Source organism: Rattus norvegicus, chromosome 13 (assembly GCF_021556685.1).
Source record: "Rattus norvegicus strain SHRSP/BbbUtx chromosome 13, alternate assembly SHRSP_T2T, whole genome shotgun sequence".
Taxonomy (NCBI): Eukaryota; Metazoa; Chordata; class Mammalia; order Rodentia; family Muridae; genus Rattus; species Rattus norvegicus.
In genome coordinates this window covers 80,587,796-80,606,390 of record NC_141546.1, presented here as the reverse complement: position 1 = coordinate 80,606,390, position 18,595 = coordinate 80,587,796, and the positions used below count along the sequence as shown (strand labels likewise).

Sequence of the window (18,595 nt, the reverse complement as noted above, 5' to 3'; positions counted from 1 at the left end):
ACTACTCTGCCTCTGGACAAGGATGATGTGGCCTGCATGGCCTCCCTCCACCCGGAGGCTGAGAACTGAAGGACAACAGAACTCGCAGGCAGACAGGCCTCCTTCCCCTGACACATACTTTACTGACACATACTTTACTGACACATACTTCGTCTCACCTAGAGTTGATGAGGAAGACGGTGGCCTTCACTTCTTCTGTTTCCTTCCTTATTTGGCCATCATCATTTTTTTCTCTCCCCCAAGAATCATATAGAAATTAAAAAAAAAAAAAAGCCTGATGACTCATTGGAAATGAAAGGTAACGTGCTTGCAGCCTGGTCTTCTAGTTCTTGGGGAGGCTGGGGCAATGGTCCCCATGGCTCCCCTTGCTGAGTGTCTACGTGGGGTGAACTTCACACTGACCTTCAACAAGACTCCTCAAGACATGTGCACTCGCGAGCGCACACACACACACACACACACACACACGTACACAGGCACACACACACACACAATAAGACAGAGAAACAGAGACAAATACACACAGAGAGACAGAGGGAGACAGAGAGACAGACAGAGCAACAGCAAAACACATGGCAAACAGGCCCCCTGAGAAAACTGTAAATGCAAAAGAAAAATCACCTTTGCCACGATCCTTGTTTCACCGTCACCTCTTCACAGCACCTAGTTCTATCTTACAAACACCCCCGAGCTCTGTGTTTCTTCACACATACACCGAAGCCACTCTACGCTCTGCTTACTACGTGGGGTGTACTAAACCCTCTTCTCCTTGTGGCTCAGACTCCCACAGTGCCTGTGGGTGATTGAGGAAGTTCATCGGGAGGCAGAGGGATGTTCAGGAGGAGACTCACAGGCTGAGTGGTTTCAGCCTCAGCTGCCCATGGTGAAGCTATAATAATGGAATAGCAAGCTCCTCGGGGCTTGGAGGTCTCATTTCAACGCTGCCCGGGTTGAGTCTCAGCTAGTAAGGGGCAGACATTTCTCACACCAGCACACACACACACACACACACACACACACACACACTTCCTAGCAAAAGCACCAGTTTCAGCTTAGTATGACCAGGTTCCCTTTTTGTTTTTAAATTTAAAAAAAGAGAACTCACACGCTGGGCTTGAAACTCAATGCTTCCTTCCTTCACATAACGCTGACGGTTCCTTAGCAAGCTGCTCCTCACAACTGTCATCTGCGGGGCTCCTACTTGCTTGGCACTTGATGGTCCTTTCACTACAATGAGCACACCAAACGCTTTGTTGCCATTCTGGGCCAGAAACACAGCTTACCCAAAGTTCCACAGGCTTTTGTCCAATATTTAGGGTGTAGTCACACTGCGCCCAACCACAGCAGCTCACTTGAAATTGAATATTCGGATCCCTGGTCTAGAAGGTTTCTCAGACCGATTAAAGAATGAAATTCTTTTCACTTTGGTAAGGATGGTAACTTAGTTCTATGTCCTTTATTATCCTGGCCACTCAGGCCCTTGGGCTATTATATATAACAGTCTTTATAGATAATGGACTTTGGGCATACTTTGACGAGGGGTCAGAGGAGGCTTACAGGGAGGAGTCAAGCTAGGGATTCTCTGTGTAACACTCTGACTGTCCTGGAACTCACTTTGGAGACTGGCTTGGCCTCAAACTTCCAAAGATCAGCCTGCCTCTGCCTCCTGAGTGCTGGGATTAAAGGCATGAGCCACCATGCCTGGCTTTCTGGGCATACTTTTAAAAGTCCTTCATTCAGACTTATAAAACTGCAAAAAGGACACTATCAGTAGCATTAGATACCAATCAACATACACTCAGTCCATGATAATAGAAGTAATTCCCTGCACAGTGGTTGGCGATGTCTTATCATTTCATGCATACAAAGGAGCAGAAGACATTGCAGGTCTCTAGCTTGTAAGCTATATGTGGGAATAATGTGAATTCCTTTCACCCAGCTGGTGCAGGGCTATCCGGGGCAAAGGTTGTGAATGCTCCCTGCGGTGGCATTATGCTGCCCACCCTCTGGCTGGCTCTATTTTGGGACCTAAGGAAGGACAGCAATTCCTGCCTTGTCATTAGTAGAGCCACGTGACTACCTCTAGCCAATGAGCTACAAGTGGAGATACTGTGAGTTCCTTCCACCCAGCTGGCGCCAGGCTCCCAGAGGCTTCTCTCCCTTCACCTGGCAGCTGGTAAAGTTCCAGGCTTCTCTGCCCATGCATTTGGAGTATGTAGAGGAGAGCCACTCATCCTCTGGGACTGGCTTCCTGCTTGCTCTCATTCTCAGTAACAAGAGGCCACTCCTTCACTGGCATTAGAACTGACTCCTTAAGGATTCTGCTGTATACTGCAGACCAGCTGAGATACCAGGCTCATGGACCATGGACATATATATTTATATTATTATATAAATTCTGTTCCTCTGGAGAACCCTAATACAGTTACCATTACACAACCCACCCCACCTTCAATTTATTGATTGAATTAATAGACATAAATTTATGCAATTTATTGATTGAATCAATAATCAATCAAAGTATTGGTTACAATCCTTGTAAGCCCCCTTGAGGTAGATCTTATTGTTACCAGTGAGCTGCCTAGGATCCTATTACCTGGATAGAAATCATAAGTGGGCAAGAAGAGGGTCTTCAAGAGCTAGCCTTGGGCAGATTTTGTTTCCATTGGCATTTGGCAGACAGGATGTGCAGCCAAGTGTCCCCTCTGGTGTTAAAGTCTTGTGAAGCCTAGAGCACCCTAAGGAGGTACCTGTCTTTAGCATTGAGGTATGTTTCTTCGGTACAGGCATCCTGGTTTTGATTTTGATTTTGTTTTGACCCAATAGTGACTCTCTGTCTTTTGCTATGAGAGTTGAGTTTACTGATATTTACGGTTTCTGAAAGGTGTTTATTAATCCCTGTCCTTTGCTGAATTTGTGTGTTTAATGGTGAGCTGGTTAGTTTTTGGTCAACTTGATACAAACTAGAGACGTTTGGGAAGAGAGGAAGTCAAGTGAGGAATTGCCTCCATTAGAATGAAGTGTAGGCATAGCTCTAAGGGAGTTTTCTTGATTGCTAATTGATGGCGAAGGGCTGGCCCACTCTGGGAGATGCTGCTCTTGGGTAGGTGGCCCTGGGCTACATAAGAAAGGTAGTTGCCCTGGAGCCTAGGAGCAAACCACAAAGCATCATTCCTCAGTGGTTTCTGGGTCAAGCTCTTGCCTTGAGTTCCTACCATGGTTTCTCTTAATGGGCTGTAACCTACAAGTCAAATAAAAAATAACCTTTTTCTTTCACAGTTACTTTTGTTCACAGTGTTTTAGCACACACCAGGAAGATCAAGATCTCTAGGAGATCGTCATAAATTCTCTGGAACGCTTCATGGAACAGATTAGCAAGGGGACACTCTTGGCCATAGCAAGGGGACACTCTTGGCCATAGCAAGGGGACACTCTTGGCCATAGCAAGGGGACACTCTTGGCCATAGCAAGGGGACACTCTTGGCCGTAGCAAGGGGACACTCTTGGCCATAGCAAGAGGACACTCTTGGTCAAAGCCACTTGTTCCCCCTTTGCAACTGAGCCTGCTGTAGGTGTGTAATTGTCCCAGTAGGCCTGGGAGTTATCTGTTTACACAAAATCCCTGATGGTGTGGGGTTGCTTCATCCTTAATGAGCCTGGGTTTCAACAATCCTTAGCTAAAGCACATGAATTTCTAATCCACACTCCATGGCTCATCAATTTAACATCCTTTGAGGAAATTTGTCTGCGCCAGGGTTTAGTCTCTCTTCTTCAGCCTTTGATCCTTTGACCAGGAAAGTTTACAGATCAAAGTTGTGCCCACTGAACATTAGTTCTTAGTCACTTGAGATAGTTTTGTTGTTGTTGTTTTGTTTCACCTTAAAGTTCAGAGTGAGGCTACTGTGGAAAGACACCAAGCCCGTACCATGAATTACACAAATAAAGGAAGGGGTTTTGTGCCCAGTAGGAGGGAAAGATGACAGTCTGACTAGACTAAATGTCAATATTGTATTCTGCGTCGTTGCGAGAATGCTAAGTGGGCTTGGCCATTGAGGAAAATGATTCGCAATTATCTTCTATACTCAGACCTAGTTGTGCTCATAATTCAAATAGCATCCTAGAGAGGGCTTTGCTCAGCCTTTATAATAGAAAAAGCAGATTAACGCAGTAGAATCTGCTCAAATTTCCTCAGCAGGAGAGTTACATGGAAACTGTTCACCGAGAGGAACATTATACAACAACGAAAATCACCTCCTGCTACGGGCACCGATATGGAAGCACCGTGGAAATAGAAAGTTCCATGGGAGGACTTCAGAGATGCCTCTGTGGTTAAGAGCACTTGTTGCTCTTGCAGAGGACCTGAGTTCAGTTCCCAGCATCTGCATGGTAACCACACCAATGGTGACTCCAGTTCTAGCGGCTCTGAAGCTCTCTTCTGGACTTGGGGCACTGGGTTTGCATGGAGTATGTATGTAGTTGCACATACATAATCCTGTGAAGCACTCACACATGTACAGTAAAAACAGATGTTGCATAAATGAAGACCAACTAACTCCTGGTGTCATTCTCCAAGAGTGGGTCTGTTTTACTCAAAAGAGTTTTGACCTCTCCTGTCCAATCTGAAACAAGCCTGATCTACAAGAGAATGGTCTAATCACAGAGAGTCTAGTCTTAAGAAGCAGTGACCCAAACAAAGGCTTCTCTCATTGTGATTGATCAGTACAGCACATAAGATAACGAAAAAGGAACGAGGAACCTTTGTCTCAGGCAATCGGTGCTGTCCGAACCACACAAGGCCACATAAACTCCTAACTGAATGAGCGGCTTCAACTTGCTCTAAAATCACATCAGTTCTTACAAACAATAGGTTAAAAAAAAGACTTGAAGTAGGGAGGGGGACTGCTGGGGTGTTTGATGCCTACAGGGAGTGAAGGGGAAGGACTGAGAATGTATACAATCAAGATACGTTGTTTACATGGATGATATTGTCAAAGGATAAATAAAAGACAGTCTATTTTTAAAACGAAGGAAAACACAGCTTACAATAAACATAAATCAAGGCTTTCTGCTGAGAGATGTTTGTCCTTGTGAGCAATGACATCTGCTCCCACTTCTCTTCCCAGCTCGAAGCATCACAGTCTTGCTGTGGCAACATCCCCTTTCCAAATTGTCCCTTTGGCCGTTATTGAAAATTCAGCTTCGTTCTGGAGCGGGCAGATTCCTCAGGCCCAGTCTAAAGTAATAGGGCCAGATGTTTGGGTGAGACTTCTTTAACAAAGGCTCTCCCAGCACACTACCGTTTTAGAATCCTTTTCATGTCTCCCTTTCTTTCATGAGCTACAGGACACACTGACTAATTTTCTAAAAGGGACTTGGAAGCCAGGCGTGCTGGGAACATCTGTAGCTACAGCTCTCTGAAAGGCTAAGGCAGGAGACTATCAAGTTCGAGGCGAGCCTGGGCTACATTGTGCGATGAGGTATCAAAACAATTTTAGTTGCACCAAGAGGAAGTTTGAGTCTCGTTTTCTCTTTCTGTTGTGATGAAGTCGGCACTGTGAGTCGCGTGTCTTGGTAAAATCCTTATAATTTTCTCAAATGCAAGCATGAATGGGCCGGCGAGAGGAGAGATTTTGGGACTCAGCTCTCTCATCCCACCTTACTGAGTCAGGGTCTGTCCTGTGGTCTCTGATGAAGTGAAGCTCAGTTTTCCAGGTAGCTGGCCTAAGAGCTTTCAGCCAGCTCTGTCACCAGCTCCCATCTTCCAACCTGAACTTCGTTCCGGAATTACGTCACGGTCTTACTTAGGACACCGTTGAAACAAAGCAGGATACAAGACGTGGTGGGGCAAGCCCATGATCCCGGCTCTTTGGCGGCTGAGGCAATAGGATAACGAGTTTGAGACAAGCCTGAGTTATTTTGTGAGTTCTATATTTACACAGTAAGACCCTGCCTCAAAATAAATACAGGAAGAGAGGAAGGAAGAAAATGAGAATGAGTTGTGGGTGGTGGTGGTGGTGAGAGCATTTTTCTCTGGAGACTGTGTGGCTTGCTCTGGTCACAAGAGGGCACTGTTTCTATAGCTTGCAACAGTCTTGCAACCGATGTCTGTGGAACTCAGGAATGGGAGACAAGAAGTTTGCTGTGACTCCCAGAGTCTGGTTTCGGCAGCGAAGCCCATTTCAGTGCTCTAGACTGTATCTGGAGCCTCTCTGCAGGGCGTCTGCGCAGAGACAGGACCAGTATATGAAAGCATCAGTTTCAGGGTTTAAACTAGAGCACAAGATGAATGACCTGGAGTACTTCTTGGTTTAGAAGGGAAGTATTGGAGCTGCGGGGATGGCTCAGCAGCACACTTGTGGCTCCGGCAGAGAACTCAAGCTTGATTCCCAGCACCCACATGGAGGGTTTGAGAGAATCTGATAACCTCTTCTGGCTTCTGCAGGCACTACATGCACAAGGTATTCTGACATAGGTAGTCAAGCCACTCATAAACATAAATATAAATAAACCTTTAAAAATGGAAATATCCCATGATGCTCTGGGATCCATCTGAAGCACCCGCTCCCTCAGACCTGCCAGGGACTCAGAACATACAGAGCCAGTGAACTCAACCGTGGCTAAGCAAGTGAGTGAGTTGTGCTCGACTGCACGGATCTAACGGGCCTAAAGAAACCAAAAGGGAACTCAAATTGGTAGAGGCAAGTCTGGACTCAAAATGGAGGGCTGTGATAAAGGAACCAGAACAATTGAGAAAGCTGTTTATTGGTGGTCTGAGCTTCGAAGCCACAAATAATAACTTAAGAGAACGTTTTGAGAAATGGGGCACTGTTACAGACTGTGTGGTAACGAGGGATCCCCCAAATGGAATGTTCCAGAGGCTTCGAACTTGTGACCTTCTCTTGTGTTGAAGGGTGGATACTGCGATGAATGCTCCACCACACAAAGCTGATGGTTGTGGTGGAACCGAGGAGCCATTTCTAGAGAGTCCAAAAAGCCCTGGTGCTCGCTGAACAGTGAAGAAAAACTTTGTAGTATAAAAGAAAATACTGAAGAGTATAATCGAAAAGACTACTTTGAAAAGTATGGCAGAAACCATCCATGTTATAGAAGTCAGACAGAGTGGGGAAAAAGAGAGGATATGCTTTTGTGACTTTTGATGATCATGACACAGATGATAAAATTGTTGAGAAATACTGCACTGCCAATGGGTATAATTGTGAAGTGAAAAGGGCTTGCTTCTAAACAAGAGATGCATCTGCTGACCACAGAGAGACCACAGAGAGGTCTCTCAATGGACGTAATTGTGAAGAAGAGGTGCAGTCTGCTGGAGCGTAGAGAGGGTGGGGAGGTGGATATGGCAGCTTATGGGTCACGGAGGAAACTTTGGAGGTAATTTTGGTTGTAGTAGAAACTTTGGTGGAAGAGGAGGCTATGGTGGCAGAGATGGTGGCTGCCGAGGTAGTTGAAGTGGTGACGATGGTTATAAAGGATTTGAAGGTGATGGTGGTAACTGTGGTGGTGGTCAAGGTTACAGTAGTAGAGGAGGCTCTGGTGGTGGACCAGGATATGGAGACCAAGGTGGTGGATGTGGTGGAGGATATGACAGTTATAATGAAGGGGGAAACTGTGGTGGTGGTGGTGGTGGTGGTGGTGGTGGTGGTGGTGGTGGTGGTGGTGATCTATAATGACTTTGGGAATTAAAGTGGATAAAAGCAATCAAACCTTGGATCCAGGGGTGGGCAGTCTGGATGGTAAGAGCTCTGGCAGTCCCTATGGCAGTGGCTAAAGGTCTGATGGCAAAGGTGGTGGCTATGGTGGCAGGAGTTTTTACAAAAATAGAAAAGGGCTATCATTCTTATCAGGTTCTTATCGGGAGAGAAAGTGAGGAGTTGTCAGGAGAGCTGCAGCTTACTTTGAGACGGTTGTTACAGATGCCTTAGAGGAACTGTAACCGTCCGCTGCAGCTTAGACAGGAAGCCCTTCTTGCTTAGTGCTGTGCTAGTACTGTTTGCAAAATGTGCGGCTATTGATTAATGCAGTGTAGACTCGATTAGGTGTGCATGCCTGAGGCCTGTTATCCGCTGTACCTTTCTCTTTTTCTTTTTAGTGATACCAGAAATAAAAAAAAAATTAAGGAATTTTTAACTTGAGAGAGGTGGGGGTGAGGAGGAGGAGGAAAGGAAGAAGGAGGAGGAGGAGAAGAAGGAGGAGGAGGAGGGAGAGGAGGAGGAGGAGAAGGAGAAGGAGAAGGAGAAGAAGAGGAGGAGGAGGAGAACGAGGAGAAGGAGGAGAAGGAGAAGGAGAGGAAGGAGAAGATCAACAGTGACTGCAGAGATGGTTCAGTGGTTAAGAGCTGCTCTTCCAGAGGACCTGGGTTCAATTGCTAGGACTCACAGCTCACAACTCTCTGTAATTCCAGTTCCAGGGGGTCCACCACCTTCACAGTGACATATATGCAGACAAAATACCAATGAATATAAAATTAAAGCTAAACAATTAAAAAAAAAAGAAGGCTAACATGTATGGGCTTAAGCACCTTGAAATATAGAGCAGCCACCTCATAGTAAATACTTTAACTCTACTCTGCTCTGTGTGTGTATGTGTGCTCATGTTTATGTGTAAATGTTGATGTGCACGTGTACATACATGCTGTATTGTGCCCTCAACGTCTACCTTGTTTGAAGCGGGATCTTTTGTTTTCTATTACAGCATCCAACAAGCGGGCTAGCCTGCCATCAGCCAGGGGTTCTCTGCCTGCCTCCCATCTTGCCGTGCGAGCCCTGGAATTACAAATGTGTGCTACCCTGTCTGGCTTTTATAAGGGTTCTAGGCCTCTGAACTCAAGTCTTCATGCTTGCAAGCCTAGGATCTTACCCACTGAGCCGTCTCCCCAGCCCCCATAGACCTCTTGAGTCTCCTTATAAAGCGAAACTCATGGAATTCAATGACTGGGCTGGGAGGAGTTAGGGACTGACCCTAGAAAACAAACAAGCTTTTGGTTTGGTTTGGCTGCACTTATGAAGTCCACTGTCACCCAGCAGTGACCCCATCCTGGTGTGGAAAGAGCTAGAACAGTAAGGGGTTGCCACCCATGGAGAGCCACTAATCTGAAGGCCTTGGTGGAGAGCACGCTCACTTCCCCAGATGCAATCCTGCCTGTGTCGAAAGGGGCCTTGGGTCACCCTTTCTCTTTGTGCAACCAGGTCAAGAGAACAGTTTCTGCTTCTTCATCTGCTTCTTTCTTGAAAAACAAAAAGTTAAAGATTTTACTTGTTTTACTTTATGTGTATGAGTGTTTTGCCTGTGTGTATGTCTGGGCACCACAGGCATACATGGAGGTCAGAAGAGGGTGTCGTATCCCTTAAAACTGGAGTTATGGCATCAACGGGAGTTCTGGGGACAAGAGCAATAAACGCTTTTAATCACCGACCCATCCTTCCTGTCATCAAAGTTCCTTGTGAATTCTCAGGAAACAGATCTGCTGTGATCACCGTTGGCTTTTGTTTGGTTGTTTGGTTGGTTTTATTGAAACAGCCTCTAACCCCTGGCACCTCCATGCCCAGTGTGATTTTTTTTCCATCTCAAAGCTCCCCCTGGATTGCTGAGTGAGCAGATTAGCACTGAAGGTGTGCATATGCCTGAAGGCACTCATCTCTTCTGGGTGGACAGGCTATGCTGAGGACTAGCCCTGCCGCTGTCTTTGACCTTCTAGGTCTTTCTAAAAGCCCACGTGAGCCATACTTTCCAAATTAATAAATAAGACTCATTATCTGGCTAGCACGTTTAACTTTCTTTCTCTTATTTATTTTTAATAACGTTTTCTCAATCTTTTTTTTTTCTTTAAAGAAAGGATCTCACTATGTAGCCTTGGCTCTGGTCTGTACATTTCTATGTAGATGAGGCTGCATTTGAACTCAGAAATACAGGTGTCTCTTTGCCTCTGCCTCTCTAGTGTGAGATTAAAGGTATGTGCCACCATACCCAGTTTTTTTTTTTTTCTTTTTTCTTTTTTGGAGCTGGGGACTGAACCCAGGGCCTTGCGCTTGCTAGGCAAGCGCTCTACCACTGAGCTAAATCCCCAACCCCTACCCAGTTTTTTATTATGGTTAGTGTGTGTGTGTGTGTGTGTGTGTGTGTGTGTGTGTGTGTGTGTGTGTGTGAGCCCAACCACGTGCAGGTAGACTCAGTTCTTTTCATTCACTGTGTGAGTCTAAGAGATCAAACAGGTTGCAACCACCTTTACCTTTGGCTCTCTCTCTGAAGCCCACGTGACTTCTGCACTCTGATACAAACAGTGTGAAGCTGGACCTTGTCAGGAACCCCAGGATGGATGCCCATGGCTCCGGGGAAACCCACTCCCCCGTAGACAACTGTTGGAAGCACCATCTGCTTGTGCTGGAGTCTCATGGCTGCGGGTATGACATAGACATCGGTCACAACTGCCCCTTGTTTGACTCGAGCTCCAGTTTTTCCAGGAAGCCAAGCAGAGAAGCACTGCAGGAAGCCCTTTCCCATGGTGAAGGCTCCCTAAGACCCTGCACCTTCAACTCTTGGAATGCTGCTCTGGTTGTTTTAAAACGTCTATCCACGGGCTGAAGAAGGGACTCAGTGGTTAAGAACACTGGCTGTTCTTCCAGAGGATCCCAGTTCATTCCCAACTCACACATGGCGGTACATAACCATCTGTAACTCCAGTTTCAGAGACTCTGACACCCTTTTTGGCCTTCCTGGACATCAGGTACACAATTAGTACCCAGATATACATATAGGCAAAACGCTCGTACATGTAGAGTAAAATAAAAAAATTAAAAATACATCAATTCAACAACCAAAGTATACCCAATAAACACAATACTGTCTGTTCACTGCCTGTGGAAATGGCGAAAACCACCATTCACTCAAATTCTGAGTTCCCAGCAAGGGTGTGAAACTACACCAAACAACTTTGGGTTTCTACCCCTTCCGCTTAAGTGTGATTCTTCAACAATAGAGAGCCAGACTTGGCCCCAGACGTCCTGCATTCAAATCTTACCTCCTTTCTCTTGGTGGCGGTACTGTGCAAGGTTTTCTCCCAAACTCAACTCCTCCCCTAGCAGCAGGTAAACTCAAATTCCTGCTGGCCGACTGGGGCAGAGGATAAATACTGGCCCCTGAGTGATGTAATGGGTGGTAAGAAAAGGTTTTCTCCTAAGGAGATTAAAGGCCAATGGATGAGAACAGGTTCCCATAAAACAGGCACAGGCTGGAGATTGTCACAGACTCCACCAGAGTATGCAGAAGGGTTACTAACGCTGTGTCTGTGCCTTACAGCCTAGAAGGGGAGGAGAATGACTCCGAGGCATCCTGGAGGCTGTCTAATGGCTTCCTTCTCACAGAAGGTTAGTAAGTTCCACTGCCCTCTGATTCTCTTTGGCTACCTGCGATTACAGCTCAGGGGCCAGCAGGCACCCACCAGAGGGAAGCACAGAAGGCCAGGAGCAGAACCCCTGAGGAGCAGTTGGTCACAGTGTACTAAATAGAGCCACGGGAGTGCTCGCAGCAGAACAGGAGCAGACGGGCAAACCCAAGAGCTGTTCTGCAGGGCTCGCACCTACAACCAGGCTGAAGCCAGCTTGGGCTGATACGTTTGAAAGACGTACCAAAACAATGCTAAATGGGTATGCTGTGCCTGTCAAATCGCCTTGTGAATGTTCGTGTTTATGGCTACAGGTTAGTGAGGCTGTCCACTTTATCTGGACAAGCTTCTTTTCACAGTGGTTGGCAGTTACGGCTGAGACTCATAACTGCTCAAGGTGATGAGAACTGCTGGATGGATGGTGTGCTTATATCACACACACACGTACACACACACACACACACACACACACACACACACACACACACTGTCCACCGACCAAAACCCAGGGATTGTTAGGGACGAAGAGGCAGAAACAAGGTGATGGCGTTGAACTTCACTGTTTTCCCCACATGACCTGCCTGCTGCATTCTTGAGCTCCCAGCTTGTATGATTGCTTGCAACAAGACTCGAGCACAACTGGACCCATTAACACATGGTTGTGGCTTGTGAGGTCTCACTCTCCCGAGGATCTATATAGGAGGTTAATGTTTGCTGGAGGAGGGAGAATTTTCCTTCAACGGTATAACCGGTATAACCGCTGATAAGGTACCAACGCTCAGGTAAGGAATTCTAACTAGCCTCATTGGATACCTAAGGGGCGGGGCCTAGAGCTGGGGTAGCTGACTGTAGAAGGGAGATTAATTAGGAAGATAAAGGGAATGAGCTGAACAGGAGTGGGAGGGAGAAAAGGGAGGGCAATGCACTGCAGAGGTGGTGATGTCCCACACCTTCAATCTCAGGAGGCAGAAGCAGGCAGATCTCTGAGTTTGAGGCTGGACTGGTCTACAGAGCAAGTTCTAGAATAGCTAGTAGTAGAGCTATACCGAGAAATCCCATCTCAAATCAATCAATCAATCAATCAATCAATCAATCAGAAGGCAATGGGAAGTGAATGTGACCAAAATGTAAAATACATTATATATGGGTATGAGAATGCCATAATGGAACCTACTATGATGTGTGATTAGTATATGCTAACAAAAACGTAGAAAACAAGACAAACAGCCCTCCAGGTATCCCAGTATAGGACCTCTTCACTTTCCACCTGGCCTGGCATCCCCTAGCAAGTTCATTTATTTGGAACTTCCAGCATCCTCTTGAGATGTGTAGATTAATAATTCTCATCTCTTCACTGAGCAGAGGAAAAGTTAAATTTTGAAGAAGTTACAGAAACTTGCTATAAGATCAAACCTTCTGGGCAGAGATGTCTCTAAGCTTCACCTTCTTATCAAAGGCATAAAACGGCCTATCAAGCCAGGCAAGAAGCCAGGTAGTAGTAGCTGTTATCTGTTCTCCACATATGTTCTCTCTTTAAAAAATAACAACAGATCCCCCCCCCCCCCCCCCGCATGTGTGGCCGGATGCAGTAAAGACTACATTTCCCAGCATGCTTTGCATCTACAGCTGTCTGTATGGATCAACATAGGCTATAAGTAAAAGAGTGGCAGATGAAGAGTGTGATGGTTGGAGCCGAGGAAGCCATGTTGATGTGTACCTGGGAATTTTATGTGAAGAAGTAAGCTGAAGTCTAAGCCTCTGTTGTTTGCATTTCTTTGCTCCAACCACTTAGCATTTACTGTGATATGAATCACAAGTAAGAACTGTGTACGTTGGTGGGCCTTCCTTGTCTCAAGGAAAGGAAACTGTGGCACAATGGATGCTAGCAGCTAAGCCGGGGTGTCAGGGGACATGTTACCAATAGTTATGCCTGATAGTGTCACCTATAGTCACCACGCACCAAGCTTACACATGCACATGACGCTCCTGCGTCTTTACCGCACCCACATGGGAACAGCAGCCACTCTTGTCTTCAGAGTGATTTTTAAAAGCCCCAGACTGGAGGTCGAGAGGTCAGAGATCAAATCCCAGCTCAGCCTGTTCTGCCGGACCAAATTGCTCACTCTCTCTGAGTTTGCATCTCCATCTGTGAAATGAAGACGCCTGGATCCACCTGCAGCCACTCTGCACTCTCTCCACCCAGCCTTCTCCCTTACCCCAGCCGGATCAGTCTTGCTTGTGGGGTTTAATCTTCCTGAGTCAGAGACTCCGGGGCCAGCATCTCCCTGCCATAACTCCAATAAGCCAGGAGTCTTTTTACAAGGGAGTGGTTCTGTGACGCCTGGAGGAAGGGGGGCCTGTGGCATCTGTGAACTCCACAGTGGGAGCCATTGTGTGGATGAAGGGCGAAGATCATGACGGGAGCTTTTGAGCTCTTGGCTGGACCTGAAAGGTCAGAGATGCCTGGGAAAGAATGGTTCAAGGTCAGCATGCCACAGTTCTGGTGACTCGACTCTACAACTGAGAAACCTGGGAAACCTCTCTGCTGGGTAGCCCAGGGCTGACATCATCCTGAACCCCTACCAAGTATCAGTAGACACTGAAAAAAACAGGACAATTAAACACTGTGCAAGGAAGCCGATGGCAGGTTGTGTTCCAATCCCATGGCCAGCAAGCATTCCTGAGTGTCAGCTTAAACTAGCTATCGAGAGGTGGTGTCTGTCAGGGGACTTGAATCCCTCAACACTCTCCAACCACTTTACTAGTTTCCAATTTTCTCAGGCAGCGAGGCCCACCCACGTATACAGTCCTACCCATCTCCCACCCACTGGATGCCTGGGAGCTGCACGACAGATCCTATGTGTGGGGTCTTAATAGAATTCCATATTTCCCTCTCAACCCAGTCTAGCCCGCTGTCTGCGAGCACACTAGGGCATCTCCTTTCCACCCACAGTGGCTGAGGCTCCTGAGTCAGACCTGCCAGAGGTTTCCTTCTTCTACAGGTATTTCCCAAGGTGTGCACGTTAAGTTTGAGTATCAGGAGGATTTAGACTCATACTATGGTAGTGCCTTTAGTATAATGGACACAGAAAAAAAAAATAACCAACCATCTGAACTAGGTTATTTCCTTGGGGTTGTTACTTATAAGAATACTAAATTGTAACAACCATGTAACAACCATGGGCTGGGGAGATCGCTCAAGGAGCAAAGGCAAGCACCAGGTCGAGTTTGATCTCCAGCATGGGAATTAAAACTGGGAGAGTTATTTGTGATCGCAATGTTGGGAAGAGAGAGACAGGCAAGATCCCTGGTGCCCTCTGGCCTGGCACCTAACCTAGTCAGCCAACCCTAGGTCCCAGAGAGAGACACTGTCTGAGAAACAGTAGACAGCTCCAGAGGAATAACTCCTGAGGCTGACCTCTCACCTCCAGATGCACGCACATGTCTGCCACACTCATATGCACCCCACACACAGCATACTCAGTGAACGGTGGGTGGAGCAAGCTCCAGGACACGGAAGCAAAGACGATGTCTGAAAATGCTTTTATCTCTGCTCATGCTCCGGATGAAAATGAGAAATCCGATGGCGTCAAATACTCCTCCCAGTTCCCAAGCGTTTGTTTCTTCCCAGCAGGACCAGGTACCAGGTAATTCAGTTACAGATAGCATTGTAGCCAGAGGGTTTATACACGAGTGTGGCTAGCACAGGCAGCTGGCCTGCACTGAGGAGACTGAGGCAGGAGGATGATAAGTTCAAAAACAGTCTGGGCTACATCATATCTGTATCAAAAGGCCCAAAGAAATGAAGCTTGACAATAAATAAATAAATAAATAAATAAATAAATAAATAAATAAATAAATGACAGCAGGTCAGACTTATATTTAAGATGAGTTCGAAATAAAGCTCTCTGGGGAAAAAAACCCATAAACACTTGATTCATTTAGAACTTGAGATTAATTATAGCCCAGGACATATTTATACAGAAAATTATTCATAATTTGACATTCCATATTAACTACATGTCTGGTGTTTTTATTTGAGAAATCTGTCAGCCTTATTTCAAAATCTTAAATTATTCCAAGCCCCTTTAGCTCCCTACTCCATCCATCCTTGCCTGATAAGTCTTTTAAATCTTTTTTCCTCTCAGGTTTAGGTTTTCCGGTCTCAACCCCACGCTCTCTTTGTTCTGTTCAAAGACTTGCTGTTAGTTACCTTCCTAGAACATAAACCTGTCCTGTCCAAAAAGCCTGTGAAAACCGCCCTTCCCCTGCATCCAGGGGTGGATGAAGCCCAACCCCCTTCACAGGCCTGAGTCAGGCTCGGTTCCTAGTCACCCTCTGAAGCACTAGGGTTTTGCAGTCCGCGTTCACCAGTGAATCCTGTCATGAAGCAGTCTCCACTTTCCACTTCTAACAGCCTGACACACTACAGAAAATCTGATCAGAGTCTTCTGCTGTTAACCAGAGTCATCCTTCCTGTGAATCCTCCCCAGCGCCCCAGCTTCCCCCACCTCCTCCCACGCCTCTGGCCACATCCCTGCTCCAGGATATGGGAGCTAGCCTGGTCTACGGCTCTCCACTCAGGCTGATGGCGACGCTGAGGTGGGATCCTGTCCACAGCAGTAGCACCCTGGATCCCTTGAGTCAGCAAGAGATGAGAAGAGCAGAAAAGAGGGAAGGTCAAAAGATTAATAGAAGCGGTCTAGGAAGGGGCTCTTCCTCTCTTCTGTTTCAGTCTGGACAAGATTTTACCTAAGCCTTGCAACAGCATGCAGCCTCCACCTCAGATTCACACAGGGTGATAAAAGAGTTTACATGATTGGCCCGCAAATCCACAACAGTGGGAAAAAAAGTCGTCCAGACCCGTGTTTTCTAAGAAGGTTGCATGTCTCATTAACTCCACTTCCTCCCACTCCACGAGGTCCTCTCCGCTGACCCTTGTGCTCCAGGAGGAGGCCCAAGAAAACAAAGCCATTTCTCTTTAGCAGGCTACGGGCTCATTATTCCGTACATAGTGCCTGTATCCTGCTTACTGTATTGAATTGGTGATGGTTCGGGCTTTGCTGTTGATGTTTGCAGAAAAAAATTAAACGGGGGTAGGGTGGGGGAAGGACAGATCCTTTCATTGCTGCTGGGGCAAACAGCTGGGTAAACAAGACCGATATATTTTCAAAAGAATGAACGAGGAGTAGAATCTGGGATGGAACTGGAATCACTTGTCTGGTCCCCAGGACATTCCAGATAACCGGTTCTAGCAAGAGACTTTAGCTTGCAGAGTCAAAACTCCAAAAGGGTTGTCAGGTATGATGAGTTCCTGCCGTAATCTCGGAACCTGAGAGGTGTCGGTGGGAGGATCAGGAGTTTAAGGGTTTCCTCAACATCCAAAAGACTTCCAGGTCAGTCTGGAGCCTGGACTATGTGAGAAACTGCCTTAAAGAGAAGGTAAGTGAGGGAGGGACTGAGTGGGAGGGGAGGGGGGGAGGGGGGGGAGAGGGGAAACAAAGTAAGTTTGTTTTTTTTTTTTTTTTTTTTTTTTGGTTCTTTATTTGGAGCTGGGGATTGAACCCAGGGCCTTGCGCTTCCTAGGCAAGCGCTCTACCACTGAGCTAAATCCCCAACCCCTGTTTGTTTTTAAGTCTTCAAAATATTATGTTAATGCCCAGCTGTGGTAGCTCGGGCTTTTATTCCCAGCACTTGAGATGCAGAGGCAGGTGAAATCTCTGTGAGTTAGAGGCTAGCCTGGTCTACATACCCAATTCCAGGCCGGCCAGGGCAATATAGTGAGGTCCTGCCTCAAAATATATAAGTGAATAAATAATGCATATTTTATTTACATAACATATATCTGTATAATACACTTTGCTCTCATTTAAGTCTCTTGAAAATTCAGAGCTTTCAGCTGTTCTTGCCTCAGAGCACATTCTGGGAGGCCTGACTACCCACGGCAGGTGACTTGTCCAGGGTCCACAGTGCCTAAAGCACCCTGGTACCTCTGGAGAAGCCCTGGGAAGCCAGGGGGACCAATGTGTTCCCCTAGAGGGAGTAACCAAGACCTGGGAGGATCCCCTCCTGATCCATCCCCACCCAACCCTTCCAACCCTTTCAACCCTACCCTCACTTTGTCGTCTGCCAGTGCTTCTGAGAAGCCTCACAGCAACTAGGAGGATAACAGAACCTGGAAGCCTCCAACCATCCATCCTACAAAGTCTGGGCGAGGACCCTAAGCCACAAGCACTGGGAGGGTGGCAACCGATACATAGTTCTTCTCCCAGGACTACCAGGAGACCATCTCAGATGTCGTGAAAGATAACATATTCGACGAGGATCACGATGCGATGGTACTGTGAACTTCCTGTGTGTGTGAACATCACAGTGTCGCATACAACGAGCCAGTCCCTGGACCAGCAAACTTGCCAGGATTGTGGAAGTCCATGGTAGAAGACCACCCGTTCCAGAGGCCTCACTAAAGCTAACTGCGGTAGCCATCACAGAAGACTTGCAGCTTGCAGGGTGGGGTCAAGACTGAAGCCTCACACATCCTTTATGCAGCGTTGAGAGTGACTTAGGGACGGGTACAGAAAACTAAACAACACAAGGTGACCAGCAGCGTGCTAGGCGTTCTGGGACGCCTTAGGAGGAAGTCCTCCCACTCGTCAGAAGCTGGGCTTGTGTGTGTGGAGCTTGGGGTGCAGACCCTACCGGTGCTAATGTTGTCTTAGTCTCCCATTTCATTATCAGTTGGTACAGAGGTGATCTTCTTAACACCTTATTAGTGGCAGTGTTAAAATGAACCGCCCACAAAAGGTAGGCTATATGCACCAATCATTGCTCTTCAGATCACCTGAGGAGGCAGGCAAGGAGAGCTTAGGGATTTGGTTGTATTTGTTGTGGTTTTAGCCACTAATCTCAACGCCCAGCCAAAGACTAAGATACTGTACACAGCCCAGAGCACTCCACCTCTCCTCTTGCCACTGCTCGGCTCAGCCCTGTGGTTCATCTCAGAGCCTCCATGTTGGAAACCACCTCTCAAGCCAGTCATTAGACTGGATCATGACACAGGTGACTCTGATGTCCTTGTCTGAAGTTGGCTTTGTCTTCAGTCCTAGAAAACACAAGAGGCAGAATGCAGCTTATGGTTTGGTATTATAATGGTTCTTTTTTTATCGATGTCGTATCTGTTTTCTCAGAAATTTTTATCCA

General features: G+C 46.8%; 1 long non-coding RNA gene across 1 annotated transcript; it reads left to right on the top strand.

Moving 5' to 3' along the window:
- The first annotated feature begins 6,568 nt into the window (after positions 1–6,568).
- LOC120096304 (uncharacterized) lies at positions 6,569–9,429 on the top strand. Its single transcript, XR_015636133.1, has 2 exons — positions 6,569–7,389; positions 8,710–9,429. It is a non-coding gene; the product is annotated as an uncharacterized LOC120096304 (long non-coding RNA).
- The last annotated feature ends 9,166 nt before the right edge of the window (positions 9,430–18,595 follow it).